The sequence below is a fragment of the Sciurus vulgaris genome, assembly GCF_902686455.1.
Source record: "Sciurus vulgaris genome assembly, contig: HiC_scaffold_424_arrow_ctg1, whole genome shotgun sequence".
In the NCBI taxonomy this organism is placed as follows: Eukaryota; Metazoa; Chordata; class Mammalia; order Rodentia; family Sciuridae; genus Sciurus; species Sciurus vulgaris.
Window position 1 is genome coordinate 34584 of NW_027632615.1, and position 22861 is coordinate 57444.

The 22861-nt window shown below is 38.0% G+C and overlaps 1 long non-coding RNA gene across 1 annotated transcript in view; it reads right to left on the reverse strand.

Annotated features, from left to right (window-relative positions):
* Positions 1-484: 484 nt before the first annotated feature.
* Positions 485-22861, reverse strand: part of LOC306652656 — a 77335-nt gene continuing 54958 nt past the window's right edge. Inside the window, exon 5 of the long non-coding RNA XR_013761502.1 lies at positions 485-732. This is a non-coding gene — a long non-coding RNA (uncharacterized lncRNA). The remainder of the gene's footprint in view (positions 733-22861) is intronic.

Here is a 22861-nt window from a genome sequence, read left to right on the forward strand (position 1 = left end):
TCTCCCAGATATTGGAATGTTGTGGACTGGAAACAACCAATCATGGAGGAAAATTCTTGCAGGCAGACTGATGAGCCAATAGCATATTAGGACATAACATGGGAGGCAGGAAGATGGCAGCAGTGTAAGCCAAAAATTCCTATAATGTAAGAGGCGGGCAGAGCACAGATTGACAAGTGGTTGGGAGGTGGGAAATTTCTGTAACAGGGGAGGCAGGCGGCTTTATACCTTACAAGTATCTGTAAAGTAAGATGTTGAATTGGAAAAATATTATAAATTAGCTGTTCAAATAACTCTATTAAAATACTTAAGGTTGAAATGATCTCTGTTAGTGTAGAACAGCCCTCATGTTTGATCTGGAACACGAATCAGAACACGTAGCTGAGCTGCTTCTCCAGAATGTTATTGATGTCTCTGCTACAGATAACTTTGGAGAGATGATGTTAGCTTATGCTGCTGCTAGTGGTCATGGTGGGTAAGTGTTTACATTAAAATACTAATCAACCTTGATTGGCGGCTCAAAATAATAACAGTCATTGCATTTTACACATGAGGTGAAATTTCATGGTACAGCTATGTATGAATCAATAGTTTGTTAGAGTACTTCATCAGCCAGCAGTCCTGCAAGAGTCCAGATGAGAAGTGGTGATGACTGTGAATATTCTACAAGGTTCCTTTCTTCCCTCTCCTTCTCTTTTCTTTCCTCATCTCCTTATACATCCTAGTGAATTGCTGTTCCACAGAAATGCATCACTAGTCAGTATCTTAGAGTTTTAGAGCTTTTATCATCATGGTTCCCAGCCATATCTCTGTCATTCCAAGTATAATTCCTGACCATGGGGTATAAACCACGTCACACTTTTTCTGAATTAGCTATTTGGATCTTGAAATGCCCAGTTGAGCAGAAAAATCTTTATACTCTCCCCTGAAAATTAGCTTTTCCACTGTCCTTTAATTTGTTGAGGACCTGAGGATTTTCTTAAAGTCTAAGGAGGGGGGAGAGGACTTTTAAAATGCTTTTGCTTCTGTCAAGTCTATTGCTGCTGTGTTGCTCTGCAGTCTGGTGATGATTACTTTTTACTACAAAATGCCCTTATTGATTGCAGTCCCTGAGTGTTTATGGTAATACACACTTAGACTTAAAAATTACAACATTATTTTAAGTTAGGGTTCAACCTTATTTTTGGAAGAAGTCCTTAATCTTAAGAGAAATTAATTATGCAAGAAGAAAGAGCTATTGTTTATAGGGTCATGACATTCTCTGAGTTCAAGCTATCCATTATCATTTAATATATTTATCTTATTGCTCTCAATGCATGATCATTACATCTTTCTTTTTTCTTAATATAAGCTTATGGGTGCAGTGGCCATGTGTGTGTTCACCCCAGCTATTTGGGAGACTGAGGCATGAGAATTGCTTGAGCTCAGGAATTCCAGACCAGCCCAGACATCATTGTGAAATCCCATTTAAAAAACAAAAGAAAATAGGACAATTTACAAATAATTGTCAATTTAACAAAATGTGTGGAATGACAAATTTGTAAAATTTTATAAAGTCTAATTTTATATTTATGTTTTCTAAAACATTTTTATCTATTGAATATGGTTTTTGTTTTTCATATCAATATTAAAATTCAAATTTTATTAATTTTTCATACATAGTCATAGGGAATTAATTCTTCAATATATGAAATCAGAACCTAAAAATTCTGATAATATCAACCCAGGTAAGATTTCTGAAAGTGAATTTTTCTTGGTGTTCATGGCTTATATCAAAAAATAGGAGTATGCTGAGTACAGTGTCAGGAGTCCTATAAACTTGGCAGCTCAGGAGGTTGAGGCAGGAGGATTGCAAGTTTAAAGCCTCAGCAACTTATTGAGGCCCTAAGCAACTGGGCAAGACACTACTACTTCAAAAATTAAAAAAAAATTAAAAATTAGTAAATTAAAAATTCAGCTCCCCTGGGTTCAGTTCCTGGTGTAAAAATAAATAAATAGAAACAAGACTATTCTGATGGCAGAGGAACAGTTTATATATATATACATATATATATATATGTATATATATATTACATTCATACTGTTTTATATACATATGTATGTTACATTCATACTCTTCTTAATTACTTTCTAAATAGTCTAGAATTCATGATTATTTATGCAACTAATTGTAGGAAATTTATAATCTGAAATGATATTGTCTAAAGAAATTTTAGGTTAATTTAATTTTGGTCCCTGAAATCTTACATAATTTTGTATAAATAAGAAAAATATTTTCAAATTATTATGTTGTGTTTCCTCTACTGGAGCTGTTGTCATAACAACATAAGAATATTCTCTGATAATTGTTCCTACTGCAATCAGTCCAGAAAAATTATGGTATTTGACACTTTCTTTATGCTCCTGAATCTGCAAATATTGTTTCTGTCCATCTTGCAATTTTTAGTGAAAATTACAGTCATGGGACCAACTGTTTACTTTCAGGTATCAAATTTTGTATAAATCTTATGTTTCTTCCTTGCATTTGAAAAGTACAAAGTTTGGGACATAGGAATTCTTAATTCATTAACTGCCAATCAGAAATATAATTAGTATCTATTATAGGAAAGTCTTCTTATATGGGCCCAGAGGAATATTCTGCAACAAAGAATCACAGTTATACACATTTAATATTACATATTTTCTATTGTTGATTAAATAAACACTTTATTCTCTTCTTTAATAGTGGATGAAAATTCTACAGATGACCCTATAAACATGTAGGATTTTATACATTTTAAAAGATACTATGCTAACTGATTAGAGAATGTAGATAAAAGGAATAAAGATTTTTTTTCAGTGTTCCAGTCTAGGATAGACAATTGTTCCTAACACTTGTTTATTAAAGTCATCATGGTGACTTTGAAAGTGCTGATAATAATAAAACCTGTTATTTACTAATTAAAGAACTATCATTTATAGAAGTTGACTCTTTGTCCCATGTTCCCATAATTAATAAATACTAGGCCTGCAGTTAGACTGTAAGCTTGCCTGGCTGACAACTCCATTGTATTCCCCCACTGTATAAGTCGATGCCAGTGCAGAACTAGAATCAAGTTGCAGGTCAATATCATCAATTCAGAAGGGCAAAATCAGTTGTATGTTAATTCTGATTCATTATTTATCTGAGCAGCCTGCTTAAAGAGTTTTAGGAAAAATCTCACAGAGCTGTGGTCACATGTTTTCTTCATAAACAAGACCATGCTGGTTCTGTAGAGGAATTATTTTACTTGAAATCAAAAATACCTTTGTGTAGACTATGTTATATTAGATATATTAACTCTCTGTATAGAGATATCTCTACTTCGTGATTTTCCAGTTTGGTTTCCTTCAATACCCTGCCCCTATGTAGTTCTGTTTTTATAAAGCTGTTTTATAAATCAAGAGTTACATTTCCCTTCAGGCTACTGTTCATATTTAGTTTTATGAAGAATTTTTTCCTTTATACTATTTTTCTTTTTCTATGATTAGTTTTTTTTCTTCAATTTTTATTTTTACTTTCTGTTGTGCTCTCTTGCTGTTTCTTTTTTTATTCTCTCAATTGAATATTCTTTTTTCTATTGACTGAATAAAAAGCTCAGTAAATTTCAGAATTTAAAAAAAATTTAGCAGCTAATAAATATACCCTCTCATCCTTCAATATGTGTTTGACATGCTGGCCAAATGATGATCATGAGGGGAACCTGAACTTATAGATATTAAAGAGACCTTTCTGAGTATTGAAATGGGTAGCAAAGATATTTGAACTGAGGCTCCTCAATTCTAAACTCAGTACTTTTCCTTATTATTGCCTTGCAGTTAATGTGTTTACAACAGACATAACAGGGTAAAAGTTACTGTGGAAAGCAAATGAACTGGGTAGAAATGGGATTACTAAGTGAGGCCAGAGGTAGAATATCAGAGTGAAGCTAACCAAGGGAAGGGCAAGACTGAGGAGGAACATCACTGCATTGGGTAGAAATAAGGGTTATATAAAATAGATCAAAACCTTGGGGTTTATGACCAGTTTGATTAACAACAAAACAGATATTCAGGACATAGAATATGGGATGCTCTCTAGAAAGGCATATTAAAATAGAATTTGAACGAATTTCTGATAGTCCCATTATACTCTTGTTCATTTAATTGTAATAAGTGACAAAATTCAAGGTTCTGTTGAAAGATATTAAAACAATTTGAGCCAGTGGGAAAAGATTCCAGTGTTTACAGAAATGTGAAAGTGGGTTAGAGACTAGAACACTGGGGACTAGAATCTGTGGAATACATGGATCTATAACCTCTAGCAGGTTTCCATTGTTCTCCACTTTTTCTAACTCACTGATGTCATTCCCATGTATATGTGTTGTAGATCATGGTAGATCATGGAGATAACTTATGGGCAAGTCATCAAAGAGCTTCACTTCAGTAGTTGGTAATGTGTTTATGCTAAGGCCTATAATTGAGACCCCATTTAGCTTATTTTCAAGAATCAGAAACAAAAACAAAGAGTTCTGACTCTTGGTCCTTTGAGTGTAACCTTGTGTCAGGAATCTGCATCTTCACAGAATGTAGATTTAAAAGATGGAGTGTGCCACTTAGTCCTGAAAATGAGAAACTGGGGAGTTGGATCCCAGAGGAAAAATGATATTTCAATAATATTTAGGGAAACACAGGCACAATTACCAGTATTCTACTTTTGTAGCAATCTTTCCTCTTGAGTATCTGATTGCCTGCAAATATAAGTGCTTGCTAGTTCATGTGGATCTGAATAAAGTGAGACCTATACAGGTAAAAAGGTATTTTATGATGCATACTATTTCAGTGTGCCTGACAATAGTATTCCCAATAACAGCATATTCTTGAACATTCAGTGTTTAAATTTTTTTAAAATTTTTATGAATTTCAGTATACTGTTTGTGGGTAAAGGGAAGCAATAGGTTTATTTATTTATTTATCTATTTTGATGGGTCCTGAGGATTGAACTCAGGTGCACTCACCTCCTGAGCCACATCCCCAGACCTATTTTATATTTTGTTTAGAGACAGAGTCTCCCTGACTTGCTTAGGACCTTGCTTGTGCTAAATTATTTTTGTTTTTGTTTTTCCTTTCTTTTTTTGTACTGGGGACTAAACCCAGGGATGCTTAACCACTGAGACTTATCCCAAGCCATTTTGTTTTATGTTCTGTTTTGGGAAAGGGTGTTATCAAGTTGTAGAGGGCCTCACTAGTTCGCTGAGACTGGCTTTGAACTTAAAATTCTCCTGCCTTAACTTCCCAACTTTCTGGGATTACAGGCATGCATCACCACACCCTGCAAACTGGGGTATTTTCTTAGGTGATATTCATGCTGAAGAACCAGCACCACAATTTACAAGACAGCTTACTTAGTCTTTGATCCATGGATAACCAAGAGAGAGGGCAGCCTGCATCTTGCTAACTTGTCTTGGGTTATCAAATGTTTGTTCCACTTCAGGTAAAAGAAAATATTATGACAGCTATTAATCGTATTTCAAGTTCAGCCTTCAAGACAGGCAGTTTCTGAGAATAAATTGTTCTCAAGTTCTGCCAATATAGTGGCTGTCAGTCTGAAATGGAATTAAAGAGTGTGTTCCTCATACATTGCTGGTGGGGCTGCAAATTAGTGCAGCCACTCTGGAAAGCAGTGTGGAGATTGCTTAGAAAACTTGGAATGGACCCTCCATTTGACCCAGCTATCCCACTCCTTGGCCTATACCCAAAGGACTTAAAATCAGCATACTACAGAGATACAGCCACATCAATGTTCATAGCTGCTCAATTCACAATGGCCAGACTATGGAACCAACCTAAATGCCCTTCAATTGATGAGTGGATAAAGAAACTGTGGTATATATATACAATGGAATATTACTCAGCCATAAAGAATGACAAAATTATGGCATTTGCAGGCAAATGGATGAAATTGGAGAATATCATGCTAAGTGAGATAAGCCAATCTCAAAAAGCCAAAGGACAAATGATATCGCTAATAAGTGAAGGATGACACATAATGGGGGGGAGGGAAGGGTTAATGTTAGGGTTAGAGTTAGGGTTAGGGAGGAGGGCAAGTATGGAGGAAGAAAGTACTGTATAGAGGGAAAAGAGGGGTGGGAGGGGTGGGGGGAAGGGAAAAAATAACAGAATCAATCAGCATTACTGTATGTAAATTTATGATTACACAAATGGTATGCCTTTACGCCATGTACAAACAGAGAAACAACATGTATCCCATTTGTTTACATTAAAAAAATTAAAAATAAATAAATAAATAAATAAATAAAAATAAAGAGTGTGTTCATTGAGGGGCTGGATTGTGGCTCAGTGTAGAGCACTTGACTGACATGTGAGGCACTGATTTAGTGTCTCAGCACCAAACACAGATAAATAAATTAAAGATCCTAAAACAAAATAGGTATGTTCATTGACTATTTCATAGTTTGAAAAAGTTGAGGCAGAGTTTTATAAAACAACCTAATTTGATTTTAATCAAATCACTCAAGAAATAGCATTTCCTGTAGGTGAATCCAAGTTTTCACCAGAGTTTAATTGAGAAAAACCTACCTACCCACTTTATTAAACATTTTTTCCGTAAGGTCATCCCACTGAAACTGATCCTGATGGTGTCTTACATTGGATGAGCTCTACTATCAATCTCACTTAAAGGTAAAGTGATCTTTTGTGTAATTAATTTTCTTCCTGTTAATATTGAGTTTTGAGGTGTTAATACTTGAAACTTAGCAATGATTTTCCTGATATATTTTTGGAAATTCGCTCAGGAAAAACAAAAACATTTTAAGAGAATTATGTTGATATTTTTTAACATGTATAAATGTCAGTGTTCATTGAGTAGTTTAGTGTGGGGGTTGGACATTGGGCTTCAAAATACATATGACTGTTAAACTGTATTAGGAATAAATTTCTCAGTGCAGAAGAAATAGGAAATATTGTCAAGGATTTTTGTTAGGTTTACATTAGTGTGAAATTTAAGTCATACTTACATGATTTTTAGCATTCATGCTCATTTTTTTTGTAGAATCATGGAATTTCCCTTATGCCTTTAATGTGAAATAAGTAAAGAACATTGCTTGTAGGTTTTTTTTTTTTATTGGACCCTTTATACTTTACTACCATACATTTCTAGGAGAACTTTTTCATTATTTTTATTCTTGGCTCCATTTTTACACCAAAATAATGTTAGAAATTAGGGAAACATAGAAATTTAGATATGTATATTAATTTATGGATTAGGGGCAGCAGTTGTAGCTCAATGGTACAGCATTGAGGTACTGGGTTCAATCTTCACCATCACATAAAACTAAGTAAATAAATAAAGGTTTGAAAATGCAATAAAATTATTATATATTTGCTTTTAAAAAGGACTTCACCATGCTTTCTGGCTCTTTCCACTAAGTATATTTAAAACTCTTTCTCTAATTTAAAATAGATATCTTGTGCAAAATAATAACCAGTTCTAGAAGCAGAAACTCTGAATAACCATATGATGATGTTAGTTTCATAATTATTTGTATCATGGTGCCTAAAAGTATCCAAGTCCTTATGACATATTCAAAGATTTCAAATGTTAAAAGTAATTTGCTTAGTTATGTAACTATTCACTTTATGGCTTTCAAATTTTAATGAGCTATTCAAAATTAATATATTTGCATATTTTCTGGAGCAGCTACAAAAAGGTTTCAAATATAAAAAACTTAATTTTTTGAACATGAATAGATTTATAGAAAAAATTGTTATATAATGAAGTATTCTAAATAACATGCATGAAATCACTATCAGTTAACTCTACTGAATTCTAAAAAATATTATGCTTTAATTTGTATTCAATTTTGATGTCTTGGATATATAAATTCACATGAGTTATCTTGAATTGATGCCATAAAAAGAAGCAAACAAGTTACAGAAATGTCATAAATATTAAAGTAGGAATAAGAATATCCTCCAAGCATCCTGTAATCATGAAGCATATATTTGAACTTAAGATGAAGATTTGCTTATTTTTTTAAATGATTTACTCCCAAGACTCCCTTGCAGAAAACATCTCTCCAACATCTGTTCTTTGAGCCATCTCTGTCACCATTCTTTGAATATTTAGTAAATCTTTTCTTTTAATAACCTTGTGTGGTTTTCATTCACTGCTCCCAAAAGATTGTGGCACCGTTCTTCTCTTTCTTGAAAGGATCAACAGTTATATTTACATTTATTGTTAGCTATTTGATACACAGGATGGACAGAGTTTATACTCTTTGTGATTTCAACCGATTTTATTTATAAGGTACTCTTAAAGCTCAGGTCTCATGCTTTCATCTCATGAGATAATTTGTGCCAATATAAGTCACAAAAGCTCATTCAAAATATCACATTTAAATTTTTAACTTTTTTAAAAGCACTCTAAACTACAGATGACTATAATTTATCCTAGGTAATTTGGATTAATAAAATAGTTTTATGAATGTCAGTATTTGTGAAATTATCTTGAAGGTAATGGGAGTAATATTTCAGATCTCTCTTATCTCTAATCATTCTCACTCCCATGAGAAGAATTAGTAAGTTGAAGAATTGAAGTATGATTTTATATTGGAATGCCTCAGAAATGTGTTATCTTTCTCTTATATCCTGCAGTAAAGGAAACTATTAGAATAATTTTTCATATTTGGTGCATTTACACCTAAATATTTTTTCTTTCTTAGAATGTCCCCAAAGAAGAAGGAGAATCACATCAAGCATCTAATGAATCAAGGAAAGAGGGTAAAATATTTGAAGAATACCTATTGCTGAGCTGCTCATTGATTTGAAATTGTGGAGCTTTTTCATATACTCTCTACTTTGTTTTTATTAATTTAGAAGCAAACACTGACACTAGGGAACCAGAAATCAGAACACTACCTGACAACTGTAATGCTGATCATAAAAAGAAAAAGGTGGTTGAAACCACTCTTGTAGAACACAGCAGCATAAAGAACATTCTAGGTTTTCTCTTCACATTAGTTGACCCAAAGGTAAAATTAAAAAAAAAAAAGATTTTCTCAATTGTTTTTACATATCTTCTCTCATATGCACATAATGATGCAAAACAACCTAGATATAAGTCTAAGCCCTCAGGGTTCTAATAACAAGGATTGCAACAGTTGTGGTTTATGTATAGAATCAACATTTGTAGAATATGGTGGGAGTAGTGAATTCTGTGGTAAGTCATCATATAACAAAAGAATCAGAATGCAAGCCAAAAATATGGCTTGGTTAATATAAATAGAAAGAATTCATTTATGAAGGTAAAGTTATACTTAGTCTTTGGTATGTTATGGTAAGTTCCTCTTCTTTCTAGTTCCTCAGGGCTTTGTAATGAAGGGCCACTGAATATTGCCAAAGACATTTCCTGCAGCTATAGCAATTAACTTATGATTTTGCCCTTGATTCTTTATCTGGTGTATTTGTTTTGTTAGTTTTCATATATTAACCCATTATTTCATTCCTTGAATAAAACCAACTGGTTCATGGTGTATAGTGTGTGTGTGTGTGTGTGTGTGTGTGTGTGTGTGTGTGTGTGAACCCCAGAGACTTAACCAAGGTGTAATCCACAACTGGCCACACCTCTAGCCCCTTTTGTTGTTCACTTTGATTCCAGGTCTCTAAATTGCCCAGGTGGACTGAAACTAAATCACCTGACACAACCTCCTGAATTTCTGGGAAATTCAGGGAAACACCACTTTGTCCAGCAGTGTTTGTTGATTTTAATGTGATGTTGAATATATTTTGCAAGTATTTTATAAGGATTTTTAGAATACAACCCTCAAGGATATTGGCCTGTAGTTTTCTTTTCTTGTTGTGTCCTTATTTTCCTTTTCAATCAGGTAATACTAACTTTGTAGAATTACTTTGGAAGTGTCTTTCCTTCTCTCTTACATATAATGGTGGGGCACTGGTATCAGTTCTACTTTGAACATCTGATAAAATTCAGCCCTGTGTTCACCTCTGGTCCTGGAGGCTTTTTATTACTACTTCAATATAGGTCTGTTATTAGGTTGGAATTTTGCATTCCTTTGATTTATATTTTGAGTTGTTTAGATTCATATCTACTATTTCATATGTATATTCTAGGCATTTCATTTTTTTACCATGTCAGTCTTCATAATATTTTTCTAGATGTTCCTGTTTATTGAACAATAAGTTTTTCCAGATAATTCCTAGTTGTGTTCTGGATTTCAGTGATGTCTGTTTTAATATTTCTCTTTTGGTTTCTAGGTTTATTTATTTGTTTCTTCTTTCTCTTTCCTTTAGTTACCTTGGTTAGGGGTTTGTCAATTTTGATTCCCTTTTCAAAAATAAACTCTGTTTCTTTATTACTTTGTAATTTTCCTTTATTTTCTATTTTATAGTTTAAACTCTGATAAGTAGTATTTCGTTCATTGTACTTGTTCAAACTGATTTATTGTTGCTTTTCTAATACCTTTGGTTGCAACATTAGTTTTTTTGTTTGAAATCTCTCAGATTTTTAAATGTAGAGCGTCATTTTTATGAAGTTTCCTCTTACAATTGCTTTTGCTAGATCATGGGAGAGAGATGGGAAGGGAAAAGAAAGGTACTACTATGCAAATTTACATATATGTCATGAAGAATCCCACTATTATGTATAAATATGCTTCAATAAAAGAAAATAAAACACTGGAGAAAAGAACTGTTTTTATTGTATCCCATAGATTCTGGGATGCTGTATGTCTATTCTCATTTCATTCTGAGGTTTTTAAAAATTTACCCCAACTTCATCAGTGATCCATTGGACAGGCAGATGTATTGTTCATTTTCCAAGTGATCATACTTTTTTTTGTATATTTTACTGTGGTTTAATTCTTTTTCCTAGTTCATTATTGTTACACATAACATCAGGGTTAATTTTGACATAATTATAAAGCATGGAATAAAACTTTCTCCAATTAAGTACCCAATACTTTCCCATTCCCTTCCATCCTCCCTTCTGATATTACCTTTCTCTAGTTCACAGATCATTCTACTGTTTGTTTATAGTTGTCTTAATTTGTGCCTTATGGATATACATAAAGGTCAAAGTCACAGTGGTATTCTCACATGTGTACACAGGAAAGTTTGTTCAGATTCATTCCACCATTGCTCTCTTTGCTTTTCTTCCTCTCTCCAGCCTTAATTCATTTCCCCTACTCATCTGTTTTATTTTTCATAAAACTCCCCATTTTTACCCTTTATTTTTGTCTAGCTTCTTCAAATGATAGAAAACATTCTTCAAATGACAGAAACTTTTTACTTTATGTATCTTGTCTATTTTACTTAGCATGATATATTTTCCTGTTTCATTCACTTACCAGCAAATGCCATGACTTTATTTTCATTTATAACTTAGTAAAACTTCTTTATAGGGACTGAGATGGTAGCTTGGTTATAGAGCACTTGCCTGGCACATGTGAGGAACTGCATTTGATCCTCAGCACCACATTAAAAAAAATATAGTGTTCATCTAAAAATAAAAATATTTTTAAAAAATCTTTTATACACAAACATGCACATATATATTTCTTTATATATATATGTATATATGTGTGTGTATATATATATAAATATAAGTTTTGTTTATTAATCTGCTGATTGCTACCTAGACTGATTACATTTCCTGTCTATGTTGAATTGTGCTGCTATATACGTTATGTTTCTACCATTATATAATATGCTTATTTTAGACCCTTGAATATGTATCAGTAACTGAGATAGCTGGATCATACAGTGGTCCTATTACTATCGTTTTGAAGTTTCTCTATAATGCTTTCCAGGGTGATGCTGCTAATTTGCAGTTCCATCAATGACAGATGAGTGAACCTTTTCCTTGCATTCCTGTTAACATTTATTAATAGTAGGCATTTTAACTGGAGTAAAGTTTCAACTTACTTTTGATTTGTATTTCCCTTACTACTTGAAATGTTAAACATTTTTGCACATACTTATTGTCCTTTGAATTTCTTTTATTAAGAAGTATCTCTGCAGTTCTTTTGTCCATTTATTTCTTGAGTCATTTTTTATTTGGAGATAACTTGTAAGAACTTTACATATTCTGTATTTTAATCCCATATTTGAGAATAAGGTGACAAAAATCTTCCCCTGTTCTGTAGGCTTATTTTCTATGTTATATAATTGTTTCCATCAGTGTGTAGAAGCTTTTTAGTTTGATGCCATCCCAACTCCTAATTCTTGGTTTTATTTATGTACCTCATTATTGATATTAATTTTGCCAGGGCATCTCCCCAAGTCTTTCTCAGAAATGCGTTGGTCATTTATCTGGTGATGCATATCAAAGAGAAAAACGTGGCATAACAGGACCAATAGAAGGTAAGAACCACATATTATAAAATAACATTGGCTATAATGTTTATTTAAAACATGGGTACTAGTAGAATCTAATAGTTGAATAATTAAACATAATAAATACATAGAAAGGAAAAAGGGTGAGATGGTAATAAGTGACATATCCTATTAAGTTTCAGTAACAGATTAAATTGAGTATGTCAATAAAGTAGTTGAATTTCATTTCAGGATCTGCTTAGTGTGGAGGTCCTCTCTGCCACGTCCCACGTGGCTGAGGAAAGGGTTAACTGCTGGAGGAGGATGTTGGTGGTTTTTTAGTCTATTTCCCAAAAACTTATGTACTCAAGAAACACACAAGAGCCAATACATTTTTTAAATGAGAGGGGGCATGACAGGTTTCTCCACACCATCTCTGACCTCTAACAACAACTACTCATCCAACTCCCCTTTATTTTTAGTACACAGGTAAATGGGTTTAATATCTGGAGGAGCTTCTTCTGTGATTGACAGGATAGAGTGGAGTTAGGGAAGCCATTCTCTTAGGGGAGTTATTCCAGAAGGACATAGAACCACTGGAATGAAGCAACATATGCTTCTGGTAATCTGGGACAGAATTTTGTGCCTGTTAGTACCTGGAAATCAGGCCTCTGCATCCTGTGGCTCAGCCTAGTCTGATTCTGCTAAATAAGAATCTATTGGCTTCCAATAGATTATATCAGAAGAAACGGTAAATATAAAAGTGGAGAGGAGAAGAGAGAACAAAGAATAAGAAAGTTAAATATCACAGACAACAAAATAAAGCAAAAGAAGTGGGAGCACATTTTGAAGGGAGGTAAACTCAGGTTAAACATTAGAAAGTGGAAGAGCACAGCTTTAGATAAAACTGAGTTTCCAGTAACAACACTGGTCTGAGAGTAAAATTTTCCAACAGTAATTTTATTTATCGACATTGGAAAGTAATTAAGAAATGCATACCACATCTCACAGGGCTATATTTGGTTTGCCATAAATAAATATAAACACATATGATCCACCATAGATGTATATAATTTATTTTTATATGAAAGGTTCTGACTTCCTAGAAAAGTAAATATGGTGCAGAGTAATATAATCTGGAAATGAATAAAGGTAGGACTATTATGAAAGGATCAGCAAAGTATAACCTGATAAAATGTTCATTGAAAGATTATGAATACTAATACACCTACAATTTGGGGAACAAAATATAAGGATTTCAAATAGGCAAGTTATGTTAGAGGAACTGGAAGAAGAGTAGCTATATTCAAGAATGCTCAAACTTCAGTGATCAAATATTGGGTGCCATGTTCAAAATGCACATTGTACTCAACAGGTTTTTGCATACAAATTTCTGAAACATTTAAAGATGTTTCCAATGCTCCTGATCCATGGACCACATTCTGATTTGCAAGGGAAGGAACTGCCTTTAGAAAGTCTAAATGAAGAGCTGTTGCATGTTAATTCAGTCATAACCAGATCCAGTGAAAGCAGGAGTATGTTTTTTCTGAACATATCTCTGTGGAAAGCAAAAGGACAAAATCAAGGAAGATAGAAAATTATGTTCCTAGCCAAGTAACATGACACACCAGAAATCACAGTGAACCCAGAGACTGGTATAGGAGGATCGCAGGTTATAGGCCAGCCTCAGTGAAGAGGGAAGTCATAAGCAATTTAGCAAGAAGTTATCTCAGAAATAAATAAATGAGTCAGTCAGCTAGTAAGTAAATAATGTTGTGGATGCGGCTCAGTCATAAGTCTCCTGGTTTATATATCTTGTAACAAATTTATGTAATTTTCAATACAACTACTGAATAGGGAAGAAATTGTAGTAGGAATAATCCAAAGAATGTAAAATAAATTTAATCAAGACCAAAGCTCTACAAATTGCTTTTGAATAGCTAACAGGAAGAGGAAATAAGGTACGTAACCCTGGAAAGAAATGCAAAGGAAACAGAGGAAGCATTTCAGCTGGCCCAGCTTCTTTATATTTGTTTATTAAATTAAACTTTATTCTATACAGGTCACTGAACATTGTCTATCCTCTGTATTTCTGGAAACACTCCCTCCATTCAGGCCTGCATGAACATCACACTGCACTGTTGCCTTCTCATTATTCATCTGTATTCACACAAAGGCCCTTCATGTCTACCACCCACAGCATTGATATTGGTCTAGCTATACTGCATATGCAGCCATCAGCCTCTATCCTTTCCCTGCCTGTTCTGTCCTCTGTCATTACTCCTCAAGTATGGTCATACTAATATGGATCCATTTGGTGCTTTTCTTTATGTCATGCCAAGCTTTCCCTGTTTTTACCATTTCTTGCCTCTGGCTGATAATCTCACTCCTTAAGCCACTCTTTATACCAATCTCCAGAAAAGGTACCTTTTTTCCATCTACCTCTTACCAAAAACTTATTCAGTTCTTGGTTCAAATATTTAGAACTATTGACACTGAGATGACAAAAAAAAAAAAAAATCCCCAACATTCTGGAAGCAAATGAATTAGATTTGTATAGAAAAATTGTACAGGTCAATTTGTTAGGTACTAAGTAGAATAGTCTCTGGGTTACTAAGGTAGGCCCAGGGGGGAAAACATTATGTCAGAAAAGATAGCCATTGACCAGAAGGATTGAACAAATAGTTTGCCTTCTAAAAGAAGAAAATCAATTCATCAGAATAGTGGAAAAAAAAAAAAACACTTTAGATATGAAGGTATTCACTAGCAAATGAGTAAGAAGTATCAGTCATTAAGAAAACAATATTGATGAACAGATCATGTTGAAACGTTATTACAAGGAGAGAAAGAAAAATTGGCAATTTGGATATTTTGTGAGTATTTTTAAAAATTTATTTCTGGGAAATTTTTAATTTCTCTGGAGGGATAATTCTTTTGATTTCTTATGCATTATACCTGTTGACCGCAGCTCCATGCTGAAAGTCTGAGTGGAGTGGGCTTGCATGTCCAAATGATACATTTTCAACTGGGAAATCAGTTGATGAAAAGAGGAGGAAAAAGTTGAGATGAGAGAGAGTGGGCATATTCAAAAGAGATTTTTTTTTTTTTATTTTCCCCCACATCATCTTGCCTTTGTGCATGCTAGGTGAGCACTTTGCTAGAGGAACTATCTCTTCAGCTTCACAGTACCCCTTTAAGGTACACTCTAGGTCCTCTACTCCTCTGACTCTGTCAAATTCCCTGCATAAAACCCAGCCCCAGACAAAGCCAAACAATTCCTAAGGAACTTTTCATCTTTCTTTTCACAGCAATCCTGCAAGAAACCTTTTGTGCACATCAAGACCCACAATAGAGCAGTGCGTCATGAGGGGAAAAAATTGTCTCTTTCTATTGAAGGAAGAAAAGGGTTGTAGCTGAGCACTGAGCAGAAAATGATATCAATGAGCATGAAGGCCAGGGGGACAGGAGGAGAGGCAGGCCTACGTGGGCATCAGAATATGCTCAGGTTGTATGAAGTGAGATTTCTGACATCATTCACACATGGATCCCTAGCCATTCCAATCATAATCCACTGATTCATTCCTCACTCCTTTTTTCCTCCTGACATTGTACTTCAACAATTTGTAACCAGAAGATAACTGGGCAAAATGCACAACCCAGTGGAGGTGCTGGAACTTGCCTACCATCTTCTTAATGGGTAAGGTAGAGAAAAGTGTCACTCCTGGGCAAAGCCTTTTTCATTAAATGATGGAATACATCAAGAACACAGCCAGACCCTGTCAGTAAATCTAAACAAGCAAAGGGAAGTGGTGATGGCTCATGGGATCTGGGGTCCCAGGGCTGGTATTTGCTGGCAGAAAGAACAAAAAATCCTCTTCCAATGTTCACCTGCCACTAGTTATATTCGCAGCTTTTTCTCCCAAGATTAAATGGAGTGAGATAAGTGGCTGAAAGTCATATCCTGGATCTCTAAATCCTTCAACTTCAATAATTTCCACTCTAAAAAGGGCCTCAGTTTTGGTTCCCAGTGTTGCCGTTCCCTGAGAGGAAAAGATGGGAGAGTGACTATATTCTCAGTGGAAGGGGTGGGCTTTGGGCATGGCAGGTGTGAAGGGCACAGAGATTCCAGGCTCCGGTAGGAGCACACAATTTCTCTCTCTCCACGGAGGATTTCTCAGGGCATAGGACCATCTGGATGTTGAGGAGTGGCTTCTGTGACTTCATGCCTGCACCTCAGAGAGTGTCTGAGGTCAAAAGGGGTGGCATGACAGAACAGTGGCATCATGGTTCCCATGGCAACCAGAGATGCTTCTGATCCTGGCGGCTTCAGACTGAGATAGAAAAGAAGCACCAGCTCTGTGGTGACAGTAAGAGAAAAGAAGAAGGGAGCCAGGACCAGGGGCCTGATCTTTCAAGAAATGGGATATGAAACAGTTGACCCAGTTGAAGTGGAGCTATGGGGTTAGTGGGGCACAGCTGAGTGGGACTGGGATTGCTCTGGGACCAGGCAAGACAAGGGACCCTGCTTAAGCCTGACAGCTTGCACTATACTCCAGGCCTGCTAGATGGCACTGTTCTGGTTTGGTCCCACAGGGCATAATGACAGCATGGTCACTAACTCCTGCTGTGGGCAATGAGCACCCACAAGGTCTGGGCCAGGAACAGAGGGCGGCATTAGGGTGTGTGGGACACCCAGCTTTGCACAGCCCCATTGGCATTGCCCTCCAAAACCAACCCTCCATGTTGGGCACACCCATGATTTGGCCAAGTCAGGCAACTCGCCTAGGGTCCTAGCAGCCACACAGCATGATGCCTGCTGACAGCTCAGGACAGGGGAGGATGCAGTGCAGTTCCCTGGCTTAGGAGCTCCTTGAATTGGGAAACATCACACCCTGTTTGATCAGTTGCCCCTCCTTTCTGAGATAGCCCTAACAGGAGACAGCTGGAACCTGGGGAGTTGGTCTTTCAAATGCAGGTATGTGGCTGCTTTGATGGTTCATGAGGAGAACAGGTAATCATTCACTCAGCATGTTGGAAGGAGGACAGGGGAGAGGTGCCATGCCCAGAGAGATGTTCTGTGCTCACTCCACCTGCAAGAGCTAACCACCTTCTCTGCTGCCTTAGAACTGGGATGCACTCAGAATTAGTCCTGCCATGATTTTTCCAGTTCCTTCAAATCATCTTCAGAGGCAGAAATATCTAGTCCATCTCTGTTCACCAAAGGAATCATTCCCTTGAGTACACTATGCCTCTGTGGCACAGGGCCCTCTGAGAAAGGCTAAGAGTCCTATTTCCAGCCCCCATAAAATAGAGCCCAAGTCAGTGGATGAAACCAGAGCCTGCCCTTGGCACGATGAACACATTTTTACAGGGCAGAATACCAAAGGTGACATGCCTCGTTGTGAAGAGGAATGACACAGAGCTTCCAGGCTGAATACTCTAAAAGGAAGAGTAAGGACCTTTGAGGGGCATCAAAAGCAGAAGGGTGTTGGTGTGGAAAACCAACTTCAGTGAAGGGACACTAACAAAATGGGCATTGCTTAAGGACTGTGTCCAAATTTCAGGACATTTCTTTAACTTCAATGTACTGTACAGGTACAGGAGGTACTCAGTGCCAGGTCATTCTGTGAGCAACCATCATGACTGACCCTAATTCCCCCTGCAAGGACATCAATGCCTCTTGCCAATTCCTGGCTATTTCCTGTTGCTTGTAAGGGACAGCTGATGATATATATGCTAATTTTTAGTTTTTTTCAGCACAAGACCTCTGAGGAAAGGCTTTTCTACACCGCAGCCTCTTCTCCATTGACCTTCAGTGTAAATGATTTCACCTTGGTATATGCAGCACAGAAGCATGGCTCTGAAAATCAAGAGTGAACCTCAATATCAGACATTTAGTCCAAATCTTCCTGATCAAAAGCAAAAGAGAGTGTCCAGTGGAATGGGCAAAAGCTGAATATCAAAAGAGGATATGTTAAAGAACATGCAAAAGTGTGATTGGCCTTAGTGAGCAGGAAGAGTTTATCCTCAAGCACTTTCAAATTGTAGCATTCTTATTATTTCCTGGGCTGGCTATATCTACTGCCAACCCACCAGGTGCCTAGTGTCTCTGCTTTCCTGCTTTCAGTGTGACTTCTTTCCAGTAAAGCTTCCTGTGTCATTTTTGACCCTGCAAAACACGAGCCACTCATTCCCAGAACCATGGTGCGCATGAGAACACCATATCCTTCAGCCAGTTCTCCACTGTAACTCTTCAGATCCTCCATCCAAATTATCAGTAGTCTAGAAAAGGGCTTCATTTCTCTACACACTGGACCTCCAGTGATACTGGAAGACTAGGTTGCACATTCCCCCAGTTCCTCCTGAATGCTATCAGCAGAAGCTAACACATATGCATCGCCATATCATACAATTGGACTTCAAGTCATTTGCAATGCAATGTCCAGGAAAACTGAGTGAGAAAATCCAGGGCCAAAGGCAGCTGTCTTTGATCCTCACCCCTTGTTTTCCAGATGACATTGAGGTTGACGGGGAAAGTGCTGATCTGTGCAAGTCTACTTCAGTTGCCCAGCATCTGGAGTGTGACCAAGAACCCTGGTAATTGCCAAAGGCTAGTGCAGTTGTCATTTTGAAGTTCCTGCCATTTGCAACCTGGTGATCAGCGTCTTCTTCAAGAACTTGCTAATGATAAACCCCTATGAGCATAGTCCTGAGAAGGAGCTAACCTATGAGTTGCTGTGAGTTGACTCAGATCAAGGAACATCTGCGAAGAAATGCAGAACAGGAGAGCACTGCTAACGTTGACTGCAGCTCCATCCTGAAAGTCTGATTGGAAACGACTTGCATGTCCAACTAGTTCTTTTTCAACTGTGGAGATTGAGATGATGAAAAGAGGAGAAAAAGATGAGAGGAGGGAGGGTTGAAATATACAAAAGAGTCTTTCCCCTCCACATCTGAGGGTCCTGGGATTTGAACCATGAACCTTGTGCTTGCTAGGTGAGAACTCTCCAAGAGGAGCTATCTCTTCAGCTTTGCAGGATCCACTTTTAGGTACCCTCTAGATTCTCTACTGGTCTGACTTTGTCAAATTCTCTGCAGAAAACCCAGCCCCAAACAAATCCACCAAATTTCTTAGAAAATCTTCATCTTCCTTTCCACAGAAATCCTCCAAGGAATCTTTCGTGCATATCAAGAGACACCATCAAGCTGTTCGTCATGAGAGGTAAAGTTTATCTCTATCTATTGAAGGAGAAAAGGTTTGTAACTGAGCACTGAGCAGAAAATGATGTCAGTGAGTGTGGAGGCCAGTTGGAGGAGGCAGGAGGAGAGGCATGTGTATGTGAAAATCAGAACATACTCAGGTTGTCAGTGCGAAGGGGGATATCAGAGACCATTCACATCTGGATCCCTAGATATTCCAATCACAAACCGCTGACTCCTTTCTCACTCCTCTTTTTCCTTCTGACATTTTCCTTGGAGAATTACTAACCAGGAGATATCTGAGCGAAAGGCATATCCACGTGCAGGTGCTGGACCTTGCCTACCATCTTATTTAGGGATGGGGTAGAGGAAGGTGTTTCTCCTGAGCAAAGACTTTTTCCCTAAATGAGGATATGCCTCAGGAACACAGCCAGAACCTGTCAGTAAATCTAAAGAGGAAAAGGGTAGTGGTGATAGCTCACGGGGCCTGGGTCCCAGGACTGATATTTGCTGGCAGGAAGAAAACACAAATTCCTCATGCAATGTCCACCTGCTGCTAGTTAGGTTTATAGCTCTTTCTCTCAAGATTCAACGGAGTGTGATGCCTGGCTCAAAGTCATATCCTGGACCTCTCAATACTTCATCTTCAATCTGTTCCACTCTGAAAAGCGCCTCACTTTTGGTTTCCACTCTTCCCATTCCCTGAGTGGAAAAGATGGGAGAGTGACTCTATTCTTAGTGGAAGGGGTGGGCTTTGGGCATGGCCGCTGTGAAAGTTGCAGAGGTTCCAGTCTCCAGTAGGAGCATGCAATTTCTCTCCCCAGAGGCTTTCTCCAGGCTTGGGCCACCTGTATGTTGAGGAGTGGCTTCTGTGACCTCGTGTCTGCACCTCAGAGAGCTCCTGAGGTCACAGAGGGGCAGCATAACTGCTCAGTAGAGTCACAGTTCCCATGGCAACCAGAGACGCTTCTGATCCTGGCGGCTTCAGACTGAGATTGAAAAGAAGCACCAGCTAGGCAGTGATGGTAAGAGGGAAGCAGAAAGGAGCTAGGGCCAGGGGCCTGATCTTTCAAGAAATGGGATACTAACTCGCTGACCCAGTTGAGGTGGAGCTATAGGTTTAGTGGGGCACAGCCGAGTGGGCCGGGGTTGACTCCAGGTTTAGGCAGGACAGGGGATCCCACTGAAGCCTGACAGTGCATACTATGCTCTAGGCCTGCTAGGTGGCACTGTGCTGGTTTGGCCCCACTAGGCATCATGACAGCATGGTCACCTAGTTCCTGCTGTGGGCAGTGAGCCCCCACAAGGTCTGGGGAACCAGGGACGGAGGGCTGCATGAGGTCACGTGTTCACCCAGCTTAGCACCAGCCCCCATTGGCATTGCCCTCCAAAACCAACCCTCCATGTCGAGCACAACCAGGATTTGGCCAAGTCAGGCAACTCACCTACGATCCTAGTAGCCACACAGCATGATGACTGCTGACAGCTCAGGACAGGGGAGCATGCAGTGCAGCTCCCTGGCTTATTTGCTCCTTGAATTGGGAAACATCACACCCTGTCTGGTCAGTTGCCCCTCCTTTCCAAGATAGCCCTAACAGGAAACAGCTAGAACTTGGGGAGTTGCTCTTTTAAATGCAAGTGTGTGGCTGCTGTGATGGTTCATGAGGAGAACAGGGAGTCATTCACTCAGCTTCTTGGAAGGAGGACAGGGGAGAGGTGCCATGCCCAAATAGAAGTTTTGTGCTTACTCCACCTGCCAGGGCCAACCAATTGGGCTGCTGCCTTAGAACTGGGCTGCACTCAGAATTTGTCTTGCCATGATTTTTCCAAATGTCCTGCAACACAACTTCAGAGGCAGATATATCTAGTCCATCTCTGTTCACCAAAGGAATCATTCCCTTGAGTACACTATGCCTCTGTGGCACAGGGCCCTCTGAGAAAGGCTAAGAGTCCTATTTCCAGCCCCCGTAAAATAGAGCCCAAGTCAGTGGATGAAACCAGAGCCTGCCCTTGGCACGATGAACACATTTTTACAGGGCGGAATACCAAAGGTGACATGCCTCGTTGTGAAGAGGAATGACACAGAGCTTCCAGGCTGAATACTCTAAAAGGAAGAGTAAGGACCTTTGAGGGGCATCAAAAGCAGAAGGGTGTTGGTGTGGAAAACCAACTTCAGTGAAGGGACACTAACAAAATGGGCATTGCTTAAGGACTGTGTCCAAATTTCAGGACATTTCTTTAACTTCAATGTACTGTACAGGTACAGGAGGTACTCAGTGCCAGGTCATTCTGTGAGCAACCATCATGACTGACCTTAATTCCCCCTGCAAGGACATCAATGCCTCTTGCCAATTCCTGGCTATTTCCTGTTGCTTGTAAGGGACAGTTGATGATGTATATGCTAATTTTTAGTTTTTTTCAGCACAAGACCTCTGAGGAAAGGCTTTTCTACACCGCAGCCTCTTCTCCATTGACCTTCAGTGTAAATGATTTCACCTTGGTATATGCAGCACAGAAGCATGGCTCTGAAAATCAAGAGTGAACCTCAATATCGGACATTTAGTCCAAACCTTCCTGCTCAAAATCTAATCTGAATACCCAATGAAATGGGCAAAAGCTGACTATCAAAAGAGGATATGTTAAAGAACATGCAAAAGTGTGATTGGCCTTAGTGAGCAGACAGAGATGACCTGTGGTAAGTGTAGGGGCCAGAGGAGAAGGTCAGACCCCAGGTGGATACTTACAGACAGCACCCAGGTCAGTGCTTTGCACCATCAAACATTAGGAGAAACTGCAGGAAGACTTCTAGCTCCTAGAGGTAAGCCTGCATGTCGGGGCAGGGTGCAGAGAGAGTTGGAGGCTTATTCTACTATACCCAATAGGACATGAACTCAGTCAGTGTAACCTGCCCTCACTGGATCAACTTTAACTGGCTGGGAAACTGAAGGGAAACTCTCTAATCATCAAGTCCATGTTAAGTGGTCATTCTGTGCTGCACTGTGCTAAATAATACAAAGAAAATCAATAGATAATACATGGTCCACCTTTGGAGAGCTATGTCCTTATCTTGTAAACCCAAGATCTCAACCTGCGGTAAGTCTTTTTAAAAATAAGGAAATGCCACACAAAATGATATCATGCCCAGAAGTGAGTAGGCAAGGTAAACTTTTACTTCTGGTAGAAGGCTATGCTATCAGAACCTGCCTAGCAAGTGCCTGGGTGGGCTGTCCACCTGTTTTTATCTCTAACCTAATGCAGTGCTGCCTTTCACTCTGACTTGAGGAGTTTGGGGTTACAGTCTACTCAGTTG